Source organism: Alosa sapidissima, chromosome 9 (genome assembly GCF_018492685.1).
Source record: "Alosa sapidissima isolate fAloSap1 chromosome 9, fAloSap1.pri, whole genome shotgun sequence".
Taxonomy (NCBI): Eukaryota; Metazoa; Chordata; class Actinopteri; order Clupeiformes; family Clupeidae; genus Alosa; species Alosa sapidissima.
In genome coordinates, this window is record NC_055965.1 from 20,061,959 (window position 1) to 20,080,092 (window position 18,134).

Sequence of the window (18,134 nt, forward strand, 5' to 3'; positions counted from 1 at the left end):
CCTCCCCCCCCCCCTCCGATCCGTTCTGTATTCTCTGGCGGTGACACATGGGGGTGAATGTGTGTTGGATCATATCAGGTAACTAGTGTGTGGTTGGTGGTGACACATATTGTGATGAAGTAGCAGGTGTATAACAATATATCAGGTGATGTTGAAGAGATGGTGAGGTTTTCAGTTTCGCAAACCTTTTAAAGGTGAATTTGTCAGAAACACACACACACACACACACACACACACACACACACACACACACACACACACATTGCTATTGCAGTAGATATTATGTTATGTGCACATTTTAACATCAATAGTATATTTTACTTCTGATGTGAAGTGCTTTGGCAATACAAAGTTAACTTCTGATGTTAATAACGTATATGAATATGACCAGGCCTGGTCTGCACTGCTTTCTAAAAACAACAACCAGCATGATGCCTTTGAGCCACTTACAATCCCTAACACAACACAACACAACACTGACTTGGCTTTTAACAACTGAGCCGGTGCAGTTGCCAGCACAAGTGCCATTAGTGTTCAACCACAGGCACATAGTCATCAGAGAGACAGGGAGAAAGAGAAAGAGAGAGAGAGAGAGAGAGAGAGAGAGAGAGAGAGAGAGAGAGAGAGAGGAGACAGAGGGAGAGAGAGAGAGAGAGAGATGTTACTGCCTTCTAAGGACAGCCATTAGACAAAAAAGAAAAAGAAGAACAGAAAAATAAGAGAACGTGTGCTGTGTGAAAGCTACAATTATCCGTGAGAAGCCTTGTGGAACAGAAACATTGGTACACATGCACATACTAGATATGCATACAGACACCACTTACACACACACACATGCACATACTAGATATGCATACAGACACCACTTACACACACACACATGCACATACTAGATATGCATACAGACACCACTTACACACACACACACACACATGCACATACTAGATATGCATACAGACACCACTTACACACATACACTATCTACTTGTGCTATAGGTCTGAAACACACACACTATCCACTTGTGCTATAGGTCTGAAACACACACACACACTCTCCACTTGTGATATAGGTCTGAAACACACACACACACACTCTCCACTTGTGATATAGGTCTGAAACACACACACACACTCTCCACTTGTGATATAGGTCTGAAACACACACACACACACACACTATCCACTTGTGCTATATGTCTGAAACACACACGCACACACTCTCCACTTGTGATATAGGTCTGAAACACACGCTCTCCACTTGTGTTATAAGTCTGAAACACACACATGCACTATCCACTTACTTTACACAGCTCACCCCTTATACTGAAACACGTATCGTGCATTCCATTTGTACGTGGTGATGGCTTGTGACAACCTGTAACTTGTGAAATGACGTAACTTTCAAGTCGTCAAGTCGTTCTTGCACTCGTACTCGTAAGAAGAGCCCTTGATACAAATATCGCACCATTACATACATGCACTCACCACATCTTTTCATAATTGTCCAATCTTATTGTATATGTATTAATTACTTATACATGTTTAATGTTTTATTTTATGATGATTTGATTATATATTCGACATGTAGGCCTACACTGCACTGTGTAAAATATTTTTGATGTATTACATTTACAATATCCGTTATACTGTCCAGTAAATTACTTTTGTGCTTTTTTTGCTTTTGAATTTAAATTGGAGGGAGAGTGAAAGAGAGAGGGAGAGAAAGAGACAGAAAGAGAGAGAGAGAATTTCGTGGAGGTGTTAATAATGCACATTAAAGTGAGTGTTGATTGAGGAAGTCGGTATAAATTGAAGTATTATGGTGTTTGTGTGTGTGTGTGTGTGTGTGTGTGTGTGTGTGTGTGTGTGTGTGTGCGCGCGTGTGTGCATGTGTGTGTGTGCGCGTGTGTGTGCGTGTGTGCATGTTTGTGTGTGCGCGTGTGTGCGTGTGTGTGCGCGCGTGTGTGCATGTGTGTGTGTCAGAGTTAATAATAAAAAGGGAAAGACAGGAAGGATCCAGAAGTAAGTAGGGAGGACTGTCAAGGACACAGAGAGAGAGAGAGAGAGAGAGAGAGATATGGAATTAAAATAAAACACGCGCAGGGCCTTCAGCCAGACAGACACACAGGGAAGGAGATGGAGCACATAAAACAGATATGAAAAGACAGAGATAAGAACAGAGAGCATAACAACGGGAGATAGATAGACAGAGAGAGGGATGAAGAAAGAGAGAGGGATGAAGAAAGAGAGAAGAAAAAAGGTAAAGAAAAAGAACGTACAGTAAATGTGATACAAATATAACAATAAACAAATGGAGATGTGTAGAGACAAGGAAAGACAGATGAAGAGAGAGAGATGGGGGAACGAGGGACACAAACAAACACAGAGAGAGATGGAGAGAGAAAGAGACGGGGGGAGAAAGAGACGGGGGGAGACAGAAGGGGAGAAAGAGAGAGAGAGAGAGTGTGAGAGAGAGAGTGTGAGAGAGAGAGAGAAAGAGAGAGAGAGTGTGTGTGAGAGAGAGTGTGAGAGAGTGTGAGAGAGAGAGAGAGAGAGAGAGAGAGAGGGGGAAAGGTGAATGGAAAAGACAGAGGGGGACAAAGATATGTGCCACAGTGGAGAGAGAGGGGGGGGGGGATGCTAGCAAAGAAAGAGTGACAGTGAGTGAAAGTGTGCCAGAGAGAGGGTGATGATGCTAGTGAAGAGAGAGGGATGTAAGTGAAGAGAGAGAGAGAGAGAGAGAGAGAGAGAGAGAAATGGTGATGGTAAGAGAGAGGGCCTGAGTGGTGCCAGTGATACGGTGTGTATGTGTGTGTGTGTGTGTGTGTGTGTGTGTGTGAGCCAGGCAGAGCTCCACTGTGGCGTTAGCATTAGCCCTCTGCATTATGCATTCCCATCACTCGGAGAGACAGCAGCTGGGAGCTGGCCTGCCAACAGGAGCGCAGCCAGAACCTGCCCAGAGACACAGACGGGAACCATCCACATTGCAGTCTAAGCAGCTAGGGGGAAGGCAATACAGGGCGCAAAACAGGCAGTCTAGCACTAATAGCACTAGTAGCCTATCACTAGCACTCGATTTCAAGATACTCCATGGTCAGCACAGTCCTCAGTGTTAGAGATAGACTGGTCAGCACAGTCCTCAGTGTTAGAGATAGAGTGGTCAGCACAGTGTTAGAGATAGACTGGTCAGCACAGTCCTTAGTGTTAGAGATAGAGTGGTCAGCACAGTGTTAGAGATAGACTGGTCAGGACAAGAGGCTGTTGGGCTCATTGCTAGTTTTAAAGTTTTACTACTTCGGCACTGGTGACAAGACCCCACGGGAAAGGGTTTAACATCAACTTAGGTTCTAATTTTGGATGATAACAAGTATACCGGTACATTTTAATGGTAAAATGTTTTTTATTGTTATTAGAGTTTTCCTTTAAAGGCTAGAGCCTGCAATTCTGCCAGCTTGTTATTTGCGCTCAACATCTTACGAATCTGTCCTCCCAAAACAAAGAGTTGATTGACTGGAATTGTCTTTGAAGGTTCAGACAAGAAAACAGCCACTCAACAGAATGCAGCTGTTAAAAACATAGATAACGTGATACAATTGGGGAGAACTGAAACATAAAAAAGATACCCGCACACTGTTCTATAAGCTCCCAGAGTGGTTTATTAACAACGTTTCGATTTACTTTTCAACTGTCGACTAAGCCTTATACCCAGCAACTGTTTACATGTTGATGTGCGTGCACTCCACTCTTCCTGGGGGGCACTGTGGCCATACAGGCTACAGGCAACAGGCTACAGCGCCCATACAGGCTACAGGCTACAGCGCCCATACAGGCTACAGGCAACAGGCTACAGCGCCCATACAGGCTACAGGCAACAGGCTACAGTGCCTATACAGGCTACAGGCAACAGGCTACAGCGCCCATACAGGCTACAGGCAACAGGCTACAGCGCCCATACCATGTACGGGTCCTAGTGCCCAACGGGAACCCAGGCTCGAATCCGACCTGCGGTCATGTCCCGATCCCACCCCATCTCTCTCTCCCACTCACTTCCTGTCTATCTTCACTGTCCTGTCGGAATAAAGGCAAAAAAAAGCCCAAAAAATATACTTTAAAAAAAAGTGTACTCATCCTGCCTAAGGTGGAAGCACTCTCTACCGTGACCTCAATAGTGCATGCCCATATTGCATTTCATAGCTTAAGGGAACACTTTGTATCTTCCAAGCTAATAAACAAAGCTTTGTTCACATTTGTATGTTATCATCAATGCAAACAATGGGTCTTTTTTAGTGCTACTGCAAATAACCCCAAACAAGATAAAAAAAAAATCTGCTTCATCATGCTGTAGAATGTCTTGAGAGCTGCTGTGACTCAATGGGAAAAACAAGAAGGTCCCATGTTGCAATTAAGTACTTCAACAAGCACAAATAGGTTACTAACCAGAACGGCAAACTGTCTTGCGTCAAACTCTATGGGCCTTAATACAAACAAAGAGCAAGATTAATGCAAACCATGGAAAATATGTTCAGTACATGTGGAGTTATCTAATGTTGATACCTTTAAGCAGCACTAACCCTTAACCCATTTACTCCTAAAATGCCTGTTAAAAACGCCTATAGAATCCTATGGCATTCTAGACTAAATAACCTTATTTCCTGAGGGTTTTCTGAAAACATACTAAAAATTGTCAACATCTACCAAAATTTAATATCTAAGTCTCTGTAGCACCTAGAAACATGAAATAAAAAGCATGCTGCGCTACACAGCATCCAGCGGGAGGGTCAATGTTGCGCTACGCAGCATCTAGCGGGAGGGTCAATGTTGCGTCATGCAGCATCCAGCGCGAATGGGTTAAGGGTGTACCGTCACACCGGTGTGGTGGAAATGTTGGAAAATGAACGTTCTAAAGAATATCTGGGTTCATTGAATTCAACATAGAATTTTAGGACTTTGAATTGTTGCGGAACGGAATCTTATGTTAAAATGTTGAAAAACCCACACATAAAAGCTTAAAGATATGATATCAACATTAAATAACTCCACATACAATATTCATATTTGTGGAGTTCCATGGCTACTTTCACTATATGAAGAGTCAGAGCTCACCTGATGTTCAGCCTAAACCAACCCGTACATTACACAATAATATACATTACACAATGTACGGGGATGAACACTGGCCTTCATGTTAGCACTTAGCAGGCTCACATTACAATCTGAAACAATGCAGGGATGATTGAAATTGAAATGCAGGGATGATATCACATCAGGATTTTAGTTTTCATTAATTTCATTAATGACATTCATTTTAGGCGTAATTTAAACAGAGACTTCTATCCCAAGCATATTGTACAGGATTGTAGATGGAAGAATATGCACGCAGCAAGAGAATAGCTCAAGGCACAAGTAATATAAAAAAAAATGAGAAGAAGAAGAAGAAGAAGAAGAAGAAGAAGAAAGAGGACGAGAGGAGTAAACAAGAAGAAAAAGAAGGGACAAAAATGGACTCTTGTGGAGAAAAACACACGAGGGACAGAGACAAGCCCCACATTCATTCCCCAATCAAAAGGCCTATTAAGGTGGCACATGAGACCAATCCCCCCCACAAGACAACACAACACACTCTCTCTAACGACGGAGCAAGGACGGCTGGCCCGCGGCTAACCCAAGACAAGCTATCTGAGACACCAGAGTGCCTGCTGTCTCACATTATGCTAATGCGTCTGATTAAGGCATGTGGTGTTGCGCAGGAGACATATTTTAAAATAGAGTAGAACAGAATAAAATAGAACAGAACAGAAAAGAATGGAATAGATTATGTTCTTCATAGCAACATGATGGAAGAATTGGTATTTGTACCACTTCAACACCATTTAGTACCAAGGGTTTACCTAGTGCATGTACAACTGACAAAAAGGGTCACATTCCTACCACTAACAAGAACATGGTGCAATACCAGGCACTCCAGGAGTGCATAAGCAATGCCAGAGCAATGCCATTCTCTGTATTATAAGTCAGCGTAGCATCAAAATGAGTTATCACTGTGGCAAGTGCCTTGGACATTGTCATGAGCTAGAGTGGTTATCAAAAGAAAACAATTAAAACAGTTTGCCATCCAAATCACTGTCAGAGACAATGTGGACAGACCATTAAGAGGCAGTGCTTGATTGACTTTTGGATTCATGACAGGTTGATATTTGAGCACACCAGCCAATTAAATCATAACCCTGCCTTCCAGGCTCCCTCATCAGCCAATCAAATCACAACCCTGCCTTCCAGGCTCCCACATCAGCCAATTCAATTACAATCATGCCTTCCAGGTTCCTGAAGCACAGTGTTTATTGGCTTGGATGCCATTTTAACTTGAATGTTATTCCTCATTTTGTAAGTGGCTTTGGATAAAAGCGTTTGCTAAATAAAAAAAAACATAAACGTAAATGTACAGATTGTTTATGGCTCAGTCCTGTGCCAGAATGCTACGGTCTCCCGTTTACATTATTGAGACTGCTCAGGACAGAGTTTCTCTGAGCGCAAACACCGGCCGAACACCTGGGGAGCCAAGACGTGCGTTGACCAAAGCATGCTGGATCAGAAAAACACGGACGACACCTGACACCTGTTTATACACCGGTCAGTGAGAGCACCCTCCTCCGGAGTCTGAGGCTGTGCTGCCACTACGCTACAGAGGCCCACAGCTGACTGTGTGTGCACCTCACGTCACGTCCGCAAGTGACTGGCCGGTCCATCACTAAGGGAGGCTACTAGTGTTGTCACGATACCAAAATTATGACTTCGATACGATACCTGCCATAAATATCACGATGCTCGATACTGAAACGATACTACGGCGAAATCCTAAGATATCTGGAAAAGAAAGGACTCATACCTCCTCCAAGTGTATTTACAGTAGTAATTTGTGTTGAATTCGGTGCACTTTTGTAGTGTGCAGGTCAATTCTGGGTTCTAAACTTCCTACATAATTATTATTTTTATAGTCAGTAAAATAGTAGGCCTACTTTGTGTGATTAAGTCCTTTATTTTTTGTTATAGTTAATTTACATTGTGTTGTGTTTTGCCAATAAAGTAGCTTTAAATAGTCAAACTAGGCTAAATCAAGGTCAGTGTTGAAATTACTGCATGCAAATCACTGAATGCTATGCAGAGAGGCTTAATCTTTAGGCCATCTGATGTACATTATAGGCTTCCCTAGGCCTTCCCGTGTTCATGGGATTTCTTTGACAGTTAAAAAGGGGAAAATGTGAGGATAGTCTTCTTTGCGCCCAGTGTACAAGTGCGACGTTCCAACCACTCAGGTCTTCGTCAGACCATTACCTGTTGCAATATGTCTGTGTGCATTCCTACATTAGCCTACGTCTATTTTTTTGATAACGTGATTTGCTACCACGTAACAATAACCCGCTATTATTATTAGGACTCAACACGCTTCGATGCTGTGGGCTTTAATTAGCGCATTTCGGGTAGCCTATCCTACATCTGGATGTAACGGATGCCAGCTAGCTTAGCTGTGATTGTGGAACGTTGGTAAACCTCACTCCCCGACGCCTCAAGAGTGCTGCTGGCATGCGAGCCAATAGCCTGGGCTATTGGCTCAATTGTTAGCGCGCTCGCCTCCCGATCCGAGGTGCTGCTGTTTCGCGGGTTCGAGTCCGGGCGTGTGCAGGGCTGAATCGCGCAGGTTCAACACAACGCAGGTTACATGGACAATACTTATTGAACAAATTGCAGTCTACATGCCATGACAAATATTACCAGTAGTACTGACCGAACATGAAATAGATTGTTTACAAGTTATGGTAATGTTATTCTGGCGTGAACATTGCGCTTTCATCACGTTAGCACCCTATGATTACAGCTCGTTATGTCTCGTAAAAATGATTACAGCTCGTTATGTCTCGTCAAAATTCATTGATGAAGGAAGGTTCGCTTTATCCCAGAGAACTATACTCGTTTCACTTAGGCTAGACTAAAACAGAAGAGAAGAACTTGCCACTAACGATGTAGTCGTGTTTTCTATAGCATATTCGTTAACCTGTCGTTCTTTAAACAAAAATGTTGGGATATGTCTGCGAGGTGTTTAGCCAAGTTCCATGCGTAGCCTACTGCTTTTAAATGACTTTGAAACATATTTCACAAACGGGCCTCTGTGTACCTGATGGCTTGCCTTCACTATTCGTGATGTATCCGAAATAGTTGCAGATTTCACTTCACCTTTTGTTTTATCCACAAGGCCGAGGACTGTCGGCAAAGAACTACTGTATGTTGACGTTGGCTGCGCACTCACTCACTCAGAGCTGCCTGCTTGACACGCCCACTTGCCTAGATGCGCGCAAGGAGCAGTGAGAGCAGCAGTTCACGCAGACACAGAACGTTAAAACGTCGGAAATCGCATCGTTTTTTGCGTGAAGGCATCGTGATACCTTTTTAGTATCGATACACTGTGCAACACTAGAGGCTACACTCGACATAACCGTCCTTCCTTTTTTACTTCTTCCCCGTCTTTCTTTGTTTGTTTGTTTATTCTTTTTTCCCCTGTGCTTTTAGTTTCTCTTGCTGTTTTGCACGCCTATAGGTCTTTCTTGGTCTCTAGAGCTATGCTTTTGTGGGGTTTTTTTGTTTACACCCACCCCCACCCCCTCCACATTTTCTCTGAAAGCATCTCTCTCCCTCAAATGCAATTTCTTTATTTCTATTTCTCTGGAGGCAATTTCTCTGCATCTCTTTGCCTTTTCTCTCTCTCTCTCTCTCTCTATCTCTCTCTTTATCTCTCTCACTGCTTTCGTGTCCCTTCATTTCGCTCTCTATCACTTTAAAAGGTAATCTGGCTCTGTCTCTCCTTCTTTCTTTTCTTCCTCCTCTCGCTGGGGGTAATTCCTGTCTCTCTTCCACCCCCCATCTCTCGCTCCCTCTCCCTCCCACTCTCTCCCTCTCTCTCTCTCCCACTCTCTTGCTCCTTATCACTCTCTCTCTCCAACTCTCTCTCTCTCCCTCCCTCCCTCTCTCTCTCTCTTTCTCTCTCTCTCTCTCTCTCTCTCTGAGGGTAATGAGGAGATGGGATAATGGTCTGAGCTCTGGATGAGATGAGCTGAGGCAGAGGACTGGAGCAGAGGAGTAAGGGAGAGCTGGAGATGGCACCGTGTGTGTGTGTGTGTGAGAGATATAGAGAGAGAGATAGAGAGAGAGAGAGAGAGAGAGGGAGGGAGAGAGAGAGTGTGTGTGTATGTGCGTTTATGTGCATGCCTGTGGATGTGTGTGGGCATTTGTGTGTGCATGTTTATGTAGTAGTGTGTAGCGAAGGATTGTGCCTGTGTGTGTGTGTGGGTGTGGGTGTGTGTGTGTGTGTGTGCCCGGTTAGGTCAAGCAACAATAATGTCATTGTGAGTGAATCTCTGTGCCTACTCTGTGCCAGTTTATAGCACGGAATAGAGAAACAGTCAGAGCTTTTTTAATCTTCAGGGTTATCTGTGGAAAGACACCCACAGACACGCACACACACACAAACACACACACACACACACACACACACACACACACACACACATTTTATCCATTTCCCATGAAATTGTTTGGGTTTTGAAAGGAACGTGCCAAGGATGAGAGTGTAGATTTCATTTCATTACTTCACTGGCCTTGTCGTTTCGTAATGCTTTATTGCTCTTGATGGATAACATGTACCTTTTCTGTGGATTTCACAGAATATATTTCCTAATAATAACAATAACAACAACACATAGCAAATGAACAAGGAACATGTCCAAGTGCCTTTTCGATATTTTTAGCCATTACATCAATTTGCACAAAGTCTCAAAACACCACCTTATATGGCAAAACAAACTGTTCAGGTGACATGCACAGGTCACACACTGTTCCTTTGGCCTCACTGAGCGCATCGGTGATTGATTGTTCTGGTCTCCTCTCGTGCTGGCCATAATTCGCTACTCTAGGGCATTTCCAAAGATGATGTTACTCCTTCATCATTGCTCCTCTCTCCACACACACACACAAACAGACCAGGGTGGTCCAATAACATAGCCGAACGACAAACCTCAAAATGAAAGTCACAGTCGACCAGGAGGGGATCGCATACGACTCCTATTACTCACCGGAGATTCCGGACAAATAAGTCAGGGGTGGGGGGGGGGGGGGTCGCATGAATCAGCCGTCTGCAATAACTAGTGTGACGCATAGCTGCTGGACACAAGGAGATGTGACAAAGCAAGATCCACGAGGGGAGTAGAGATCTGAATCATGGGAGGAATACCAAGTGTAGATCAGATCCATAACTACTACCAAGTGTAGATCGTAGATCAGATCCATAACTACTACCAAGTGTAGATCGTAGATCCATAACTACTACCAAGTGTAGATTAGACCCATAACTACCAAGTGTAGATCAGACCCATAACTACTACCAAGTGTAGATTAGACCCATAACTACCAAGTGTAGATCAGACCCATAACTACTACCAAGTGTAGATCAGACCCATAACTACTACCAAGTGTAGATCAGACCCATAACTACTACCAAGTGTAGATCAGATCCATAACTACCAAGTGTAGATCAGATCCATAACTACCAAGTGTAGATCAGATCCATAACTACCAAGTGTAGATCAGATCCATAACTACCAAGTGTAGATCAGATCCATAACTACCAAGTGTAGATCAGATCCATAACTACCAAGTGTAGATCAGACCCATAACTAGATCCATAACTACCAAGTGTAGGTCAGACCCATAACTACCAAGTGTAGATCAGATCCATAACTACCAAGTGTAGATCGTAGGTCAGACCCATAACTACTACCAAGTGTAGATCCGATCCATACCGTCTGCAGTAATTCATACCAGTACATTGATCGATCCCTTTATGAACAATAACATGAATTCATATCTTCACCACTGACCGCTTGTCTGCGTCTGCATTCTGCACCAGCGTTTACTACGTGCAGTGTGGTGTGCGTCCGTACGAATGAATGACAGCACAGCTATATTCTCAAGGTGGTGATACATGGGGCAATTTATTCTGATTGGATGATCATGACGACTTGCCTACTGATGATTAGTTCTCCAGAAAAGAAATATTTCAGCCCAATATCAATGGGAACATGCCAGAACCACAACACTTAGGATTAGGAACATTGCCCTGCAACAGAATGTAATGTGCTGTGTATTCGCACAAATGACACAGCGATATTCTCAGAGTTGTGGCCACACACAAAAAAAAAAAAAAACCCGATGACCTCTCCTTGAAAATCTGAAAATCTCAGGTGTCCCGTTATGACACTGGCGTTTAACAGTCGCATCCATCCGGTCTGTTGACCGTGAACCCTGGCTCTGCTCTCCAGTGTCTACACCCCGGCTCTGCCCATCTCAATGCTAATGGACACGCGTCCAGGACACGAGGACCCTTGATGACTGCCAAAAGGCTTGTTATCCTTCCACCCCCACCCCTCCTCTTCAGGTTTAATTGCCTCTCTCTCTCTCTCTCTCTCTTCTTTTATTCTGTCCATGAATAGCACCCGTTCCTGGGCTGAATTAATGGGCGTCCTGAACAACAGCCAGGCCGGGCCCCTGAGATGATTAGAGACAATGAGCGGTCAGTGTATAAAATGAGATGAGGTTTTAAGGACAGGACTCTAATCGCTCTTCTCCTTCTCTCATCCGTGTGTGTGTGTGCTTGTGTGTGTGTGTGTGTGTGTGTGTGTGTGTGTGTGTGTGTGTGTGTGTGTGTGTGTGTGTTTAAGCAGCTATTTAAATGCAGAAATGGTGTTTAACAGTGTATGTGTTTAAGCTGTTAAACTCTCTGTCTCTGTGTGTGTGTGTGTGTGTGTGTGTGTGTGTGTGTGTGTGTGTGTGTGTGTATGTGTGTGCGCGTGTATATGCATACGTGAGTACAGTACATACAGTCAGTTTCATTTTACTCCATTGCTTCCATAGATGACTCCAGGCCCAATGTTAAGGCCCATTTACTGAACACAGCCAGTGATGAACACAATAATAAACCCGTGTGAACATCCACACTGAACCCACACTGAACACACACTGGTCCAGGCTGTTGCACATTTACACGACTGCTCTAAAGGTGATGCCTGACGAGTTTTTACATAGATCTCCGTTTCTCGAGGTCATCAAGTGCTGTCGGTACAAAAAAACGAAAACAATCGGTTTTACCTATAGCTTGAGTTGCTACAGCCAGCAGCTAACGCAGCCAGGAAGCTACAGCGCTACACTCTGGGGGCACAAGTCCGTGAGCTCCCATGTAAACCGACTGTTTTCGTTTTGTTTCGTACCGACAGTACTCGGTGACCTCGAGAAGCGGAGATCTATGTGAAAACTCGCCGGATTTAAAGGTGATGCCCGACGACACTGAGTACTGTGTATGCTCTGCTTTCTTTATGTCTTGCTATTCTTTTGAAGCAAGAGAGATTTTGTTCAAAATAACAGCTCCTGTGGTGAGAGTTACAGTTATTGTGGTGTGAATGGGGATTTGTGCTCTCCTGAAGAGACAGACACAAAGCCAAATCTACTAGAGGAAATCCAGCTCACGGATTTGATCATTCATTAGCATGTGTGTGTGGAGCCGGCTCCACTGGAAAAGCCTGCATCTGTGTGTGTGTGTGTGTGTGTGTGTGTGTGTGTGTGTGTGTATGTGTGTGTAGATGTTGTGAATGTTATGGTAAGATGCAGTCATGTTTAAAAATATTCCTCTGATGACTGTGTGAAATGACATGCTCTAGGGGGATGTCTGAATTTCCCCACGCAGACAGACAGAAAGACAGACACACACACAAATGTTACAGCAACATGAAAACAAATATACAAGCTATTCATCCATACACAGACACAACTCCTGTACTTCAAACACACACACACACACACACACACACACACAAAGACACACACATTTTCTCTATCTTCATCTCAATCATACATTTTTGTCATACACTCTCTCTCTCTCTCTCTGTCTCATATACACACACACACACACACATACACACATAAACACACGTACACAAAGACACACACATTTTCTCCATCTTCATCTCAATCATACTTTTTTGTCATACACTCTCTCTCTCTCTCTCTCTCTCGTTCTCTCTCTCTCTGTCTCATACACACACACACACACACACACACATACACACATAAACACACGTACACAAAGACACACACATTTTCTCTATCTTCATCTCAATCATACTTTTTTGTCATACTCTCTCTCTCTCTCTCTCTCTCTCTGTCTCATACACAAACACACACACCGTAAAACCCAGTAAGCCGCATGATCTCACTGTTGATCTCATCCAGACTGAGCGACCAGCGAGGATGGTGACTAAGCTGAAAATAGCCAGCATTCTCTCCCACTCATAGATGTGTGTGTGTGTGTGTGTGTGTGTGTGTGTGTGTGTGTGTGTGTGTGTGCCTGTGTGTGTGCGCACTCATGTTCTCTCCCACCCATAGGTGTGGCAAATACGGTTGTTTTATTTTCAGCAGGACAGAACATTCCTGCACCAGTCACACCTGGAAACATCCCAACCAATGGCCACACACACACACACACACACACACACACACATACAAATGCAAAGTATATACATACACACACATGCACAAACACGTATTACGCCAGAGACACATGCACACACACACACACACACACAAACCACACACAGTGGTCCACCCTACTGAAAACCTTGGAGACTTCTACACTATTGAATAATAAGTGGTAGGCAAACCCTGCTGTCCCTTGGGATCAAAAGCTCATCGGCTGTAAACTTGATCCATCTCCACCCAGACACTTGAGCACACACACACACACACACACACACACACACACACACACACACACACACACACACACACACACATACCCCCCCCACACACACACACAAATACAGTGTGTGCTTTATCACATAGACAGACACACACACACACACACACACACACACACACACAGCCAGGCCCTGATAATGTGCAGCTTCATATGGTCTCCTCCAGCAATGGGATGGCAATCCAGCACTAGCAGACTTGAGTAGCAAAGCAAGTATCCTTTAAAATGTCAAAGAAACTATTTAAATAGATGTTAAAGTAGGCACTATAATCAGGCTTGAGGAGTTATGAGACTAATAAAAGACTATGCTTCCACTTTGACCTTGTAAGATTATGTAGGTCTAAAAGTTTTGTTAGAAAAGAAAAGAAAATCCATCTTCTAAAACAATTTGGACTAAATACTGTGTTGTATGCCATGCAAGTATCATCAGTGAACCAGGGTTCAAGTTCATTCAAGTTCAGTATTATTGCTTCAAAGGAAGGAAGCAGCCATATCTGCAATCAAAACTGTCCAGCCTCATAGTTGCGGCCTCATAGTTGGAGCCACACAAACAAACAAACAAACAAACAAACAAACAAACACCACAACAACAGCAACGACACTCGCTGTGGAGATGAGCGTGGCCCGGGGGAATGACCACGGCAGAGAGGACCAGACAGAGGAGGTTCCTTTGGGATGCTAAGCCTTGGCACTGTGGATAAATTAATTCTGGACAAGGTCCCCCTGACCAGAGCAGGGCACGACTGACCACCCAGAGGCCTTTGAGCAGAACAGTCTGACATCCAGCTTCACGTCTCACAAGATGTGACCGTTTTCCAGTGGAAAGAAATGAACTGCAACACTTGACAAGAGATGACTGTATGTTTTGGAATGTCCACAAGGGCGTTGTTGTGTCGATTAAAAGTAGAAGTTCGGTGTGATATTGACCTAAAATGTGTTGAAACATGATACCGAGTGTGAACTTTTGTCTCATAGCTCATCTCGGCTTGTCCCCTGCACTCCGAAATCTGGCGCTAGTTAGCCGATGCTACCAACAAGTTTCTATTGGGGGTGCCTCGGGCATCGGGCTAGCCATGCAAATAAATCACTGTTTTACACCATTTACGAGGCTCAAAGTAGCTCCACACTTCATTGGTAGACTTCTGAGGGCCCTGACATTTAAAACGAGACATTGAGAACTTTGAAAAAGCACTAGTAGTTTATTTACAAGACGATTTATACAGACAGTACCTTCTGTCATAGCCGAGATGAGCTATGAGACAAAGGTTCACACTCGGTATCGTGTTTCAATACACTTTAGGTCAATATCACACCAAACTTCTCCTTTAAGGGGAAGGACCTCTGTGGTGGTTGTCGCAGCACGCTGGTTAACTCCGCTTTGGTCTTGGATAGCTAGAGCCCTCTGTGGTGGAACACACTTGGTCACCTTAACAATGTTTGGGAATATTGTTTGAAATCATATGTTATATATGACTTAGAATTCATTTGTTGTTTTAGACCAGGAAAGTGTGTTGTATGACAATAACTCAGCCATTACCAAAAGAGCTTTTAGTAAATAGTATGTGCATTTATAAATTATTAGTATATGTATAAATAGTGTGCATTTATACATGATTATTATATGTATAAATATTATTAGCTGCTTCTTCTCCATACATGGCCTGCTGGTACACACATGGTTGACAGGGTGGCGGGGTATGGTGAGGATAAAGCTTGCCACAGATTGATAGAGTTTCTCTCCCCTTCTCAAGGTTCACACTGTAGCAGGACAGACAGACAACACTCTCTCCCAGAGGTGTGACTCTACACAAACACAGAGCTGGTTCTGATTCAATTAGGGCTTTCATTAGGGTTTATAGTTGCAAACTTGATCTCCACTACAGTAACAACAGACAATCTGTCACATTGTTAGAGGATGAGCAAAATAGACAAGCCGTATCATTTTGCTCAACTGAAAGACAACAAATACCCTGCAATGCCCTATACTAATTCAATCATGCCCAATGTTTTCCTTGGGCATGATATCAATGTTGTCACTTTTTCACATGAGTGTGTCTTAAGTACATCAGGGGGTTAACTGTGAGGGGGGGGGGGGGGCACTCTTACATAAAAGCCACAGTGCTCAGAAGTGTGTTTGTGTGTGTGTGTGTGTGTGTGTGTGTGTGTGTGTATTAGCAATGGGGCCGAACTGATCTCATTACTGCTCGGAGGTTTCTCTGTGTGATCTCGCCTCAGTGAGTGGGTTTGGGAGATAAGACCAGAGTCTGACAATCCAAACCCCCCACCTCACCCCCTCCAACACACACACACACACACACACACACACACACACAAGAGATAGACCGCGTTAGACTCCTTTGTAGAGTCTAATCATCAACTCTGCAATCATGAAGTGGCACCGGTTTGAATAGAGGGGGCTTGCAGCAGGAGTCTGTGTGCTGATCTACAATCAGTAATTACACTCGCTGTTGTAATACTCATCAGACGGAGAAGCGAGATAATTAATCTCTTTAACCAATTTCCCCTGAAGGAGACCTCAAAGAAACGAAGGGTAGGGAAATGGCACTGGCTTTTGTATTAGTCAGCAACAATCTTTTGAATTCTCAACATCACCACCATAGTCAGCGCCACTGATAATTTCGCGATACAAAAAAAAAAAATCTCGCCACGTTGCACTTGTTTTGGGGGAGAGAGCATCAGGAGGGTAGAATGATGAGCAGCCATTTTTGTGTTGTGTCGGCTCACCAGGCTGCCTGCAGTGACAGCCAGCCGGGAAAGACGAGCTGTGTCACTCAAGCCTCCTTTGACCAGGCTAGGATATGGGCCTCGTTTTCTGACGGCATGCAATGTGGGTCAATTGGACGTCCGCAAGCGTGATAATGGAGTCAGCATCACCACACGCGGACTATAGTCTGCCATGGGGCCTCCCAAGGAGTGTGTGTGTGTATGTCTCAGATGCATTTGAGCCAACAGTTTTTGCTGTGGTGGCCTGTGATGCTAAAACGCTGACGCGAATGTTACCTGTGAACGAAGGCTACAAGCACTCGCTGCGGGGGGATGCCTCTGTCCACGATCCAGCTTCGCTATGCAATAACGTTGACAGGTCTACCTGAAATCTAAAACCGCTATTCAAAGCCCAGCCGATGAAATCGGATAAATAGTTTTGGTTGTATAACGGTATGACAGGAAATTAGGCCGAGAAGAAATGCATTATATTCCGTGCGCGTCGCTGCGCGTAAAATGGAAAGGACTGCCTTTTTTCTCTGCTTTTCGTAATTTCTTGGGTTACGAAAGGCTGCCCTAATATTGATGGAAATATCCTTGCTAATAGTTTTATAGGCTAGCCTACTCGAGGGTATGATTTGGGTATAGCATCGTTGTCGCTACACGAAGATATAGGCTTGATCTTCGGTGCATAGCCTAATGTACTGGAATCTCATAGCATTGTTTGCCGATTTACCCTTTACCGATTTGCCCCTCAAGACTCCTAACCGCAACACACAACATGACGCCACGTAGGCTATCAGAACCAAAACAAAATATTACGGTTCATACAAATCAAATGCCATGAACATATTAAAATGCGATGCCCACCTGAATTCCGTTTCCATTATAGCGGCAGCCTCTGGACGACTCGTGGCTCCACAGTGTCATTCCCGTTATAATCATCGGAGAAATGTCTTATCATTCCGCGTTGGCTATCTTTGCGCCTGTTGGAACGAGCCTTTAAAATAAATAGATGTGTGAATACGTCGGTCAGTACATGGTTCGCTGTTGCTGTTGGTTAATTAACGACAAAAAAATCGGAGCTGTCAGATCTAGCTTCCTCAAGGAGACCTACAGGCAACGCCTACAATAAATGGCACCTCCCAAATCACCGCCCATTCACGGTTGTGCTTGTAGGCCACTTCCAGCTATTATCCAGACGACTGTCTCAGAATTTTGAATAGATGCAGTCTGGTGCAGAAATGATATAATATCAGCATACACTGCTCAAACACAACGGTTCGGCTATGACACAGAGCGCCATTTTCTGGCATTAGGCAGTAGCCTACGAGCCGTGTCCCTTGGTAATTTCTGCGATGAGGCATAGCACACGCACAGACGTCAGAACTATGACAGACATGTGTGTAACCAATGATTTGGCTGAAATTGCGACAATAATTTTGCATGACTGCAGCATGAACCAATCAGGTGTGTCATGTTTCATTCTGCATGGAGATGGGCAGGTGATTTTTTTGTGATAATACCTAGACTAGGCCTACTGCATTTCTGTATAATTAAT

General features: G+C 44.0%; 1 protein-coding gene across 1 annotated transcript in view; it reads right to left on the reverse strand.

Moving 5' to 3' along the window:
* The window catches only part of evi5l (ecotropic viral integration site 5 like), a 76,218-nt gene extending 58,534 nt beyond the window's left edge, over positions 1 to 17,684 (reverse strand). The window contains 1 exon segment of the mRNA XM_042103472.1: positions 17,444 to 17,684. The gene's annotated coding sequence lies outside the window, so the exon portion shown is untranslated.
* Positions 17,685 to 18,134: the final 450 nt, after the last annotated feature.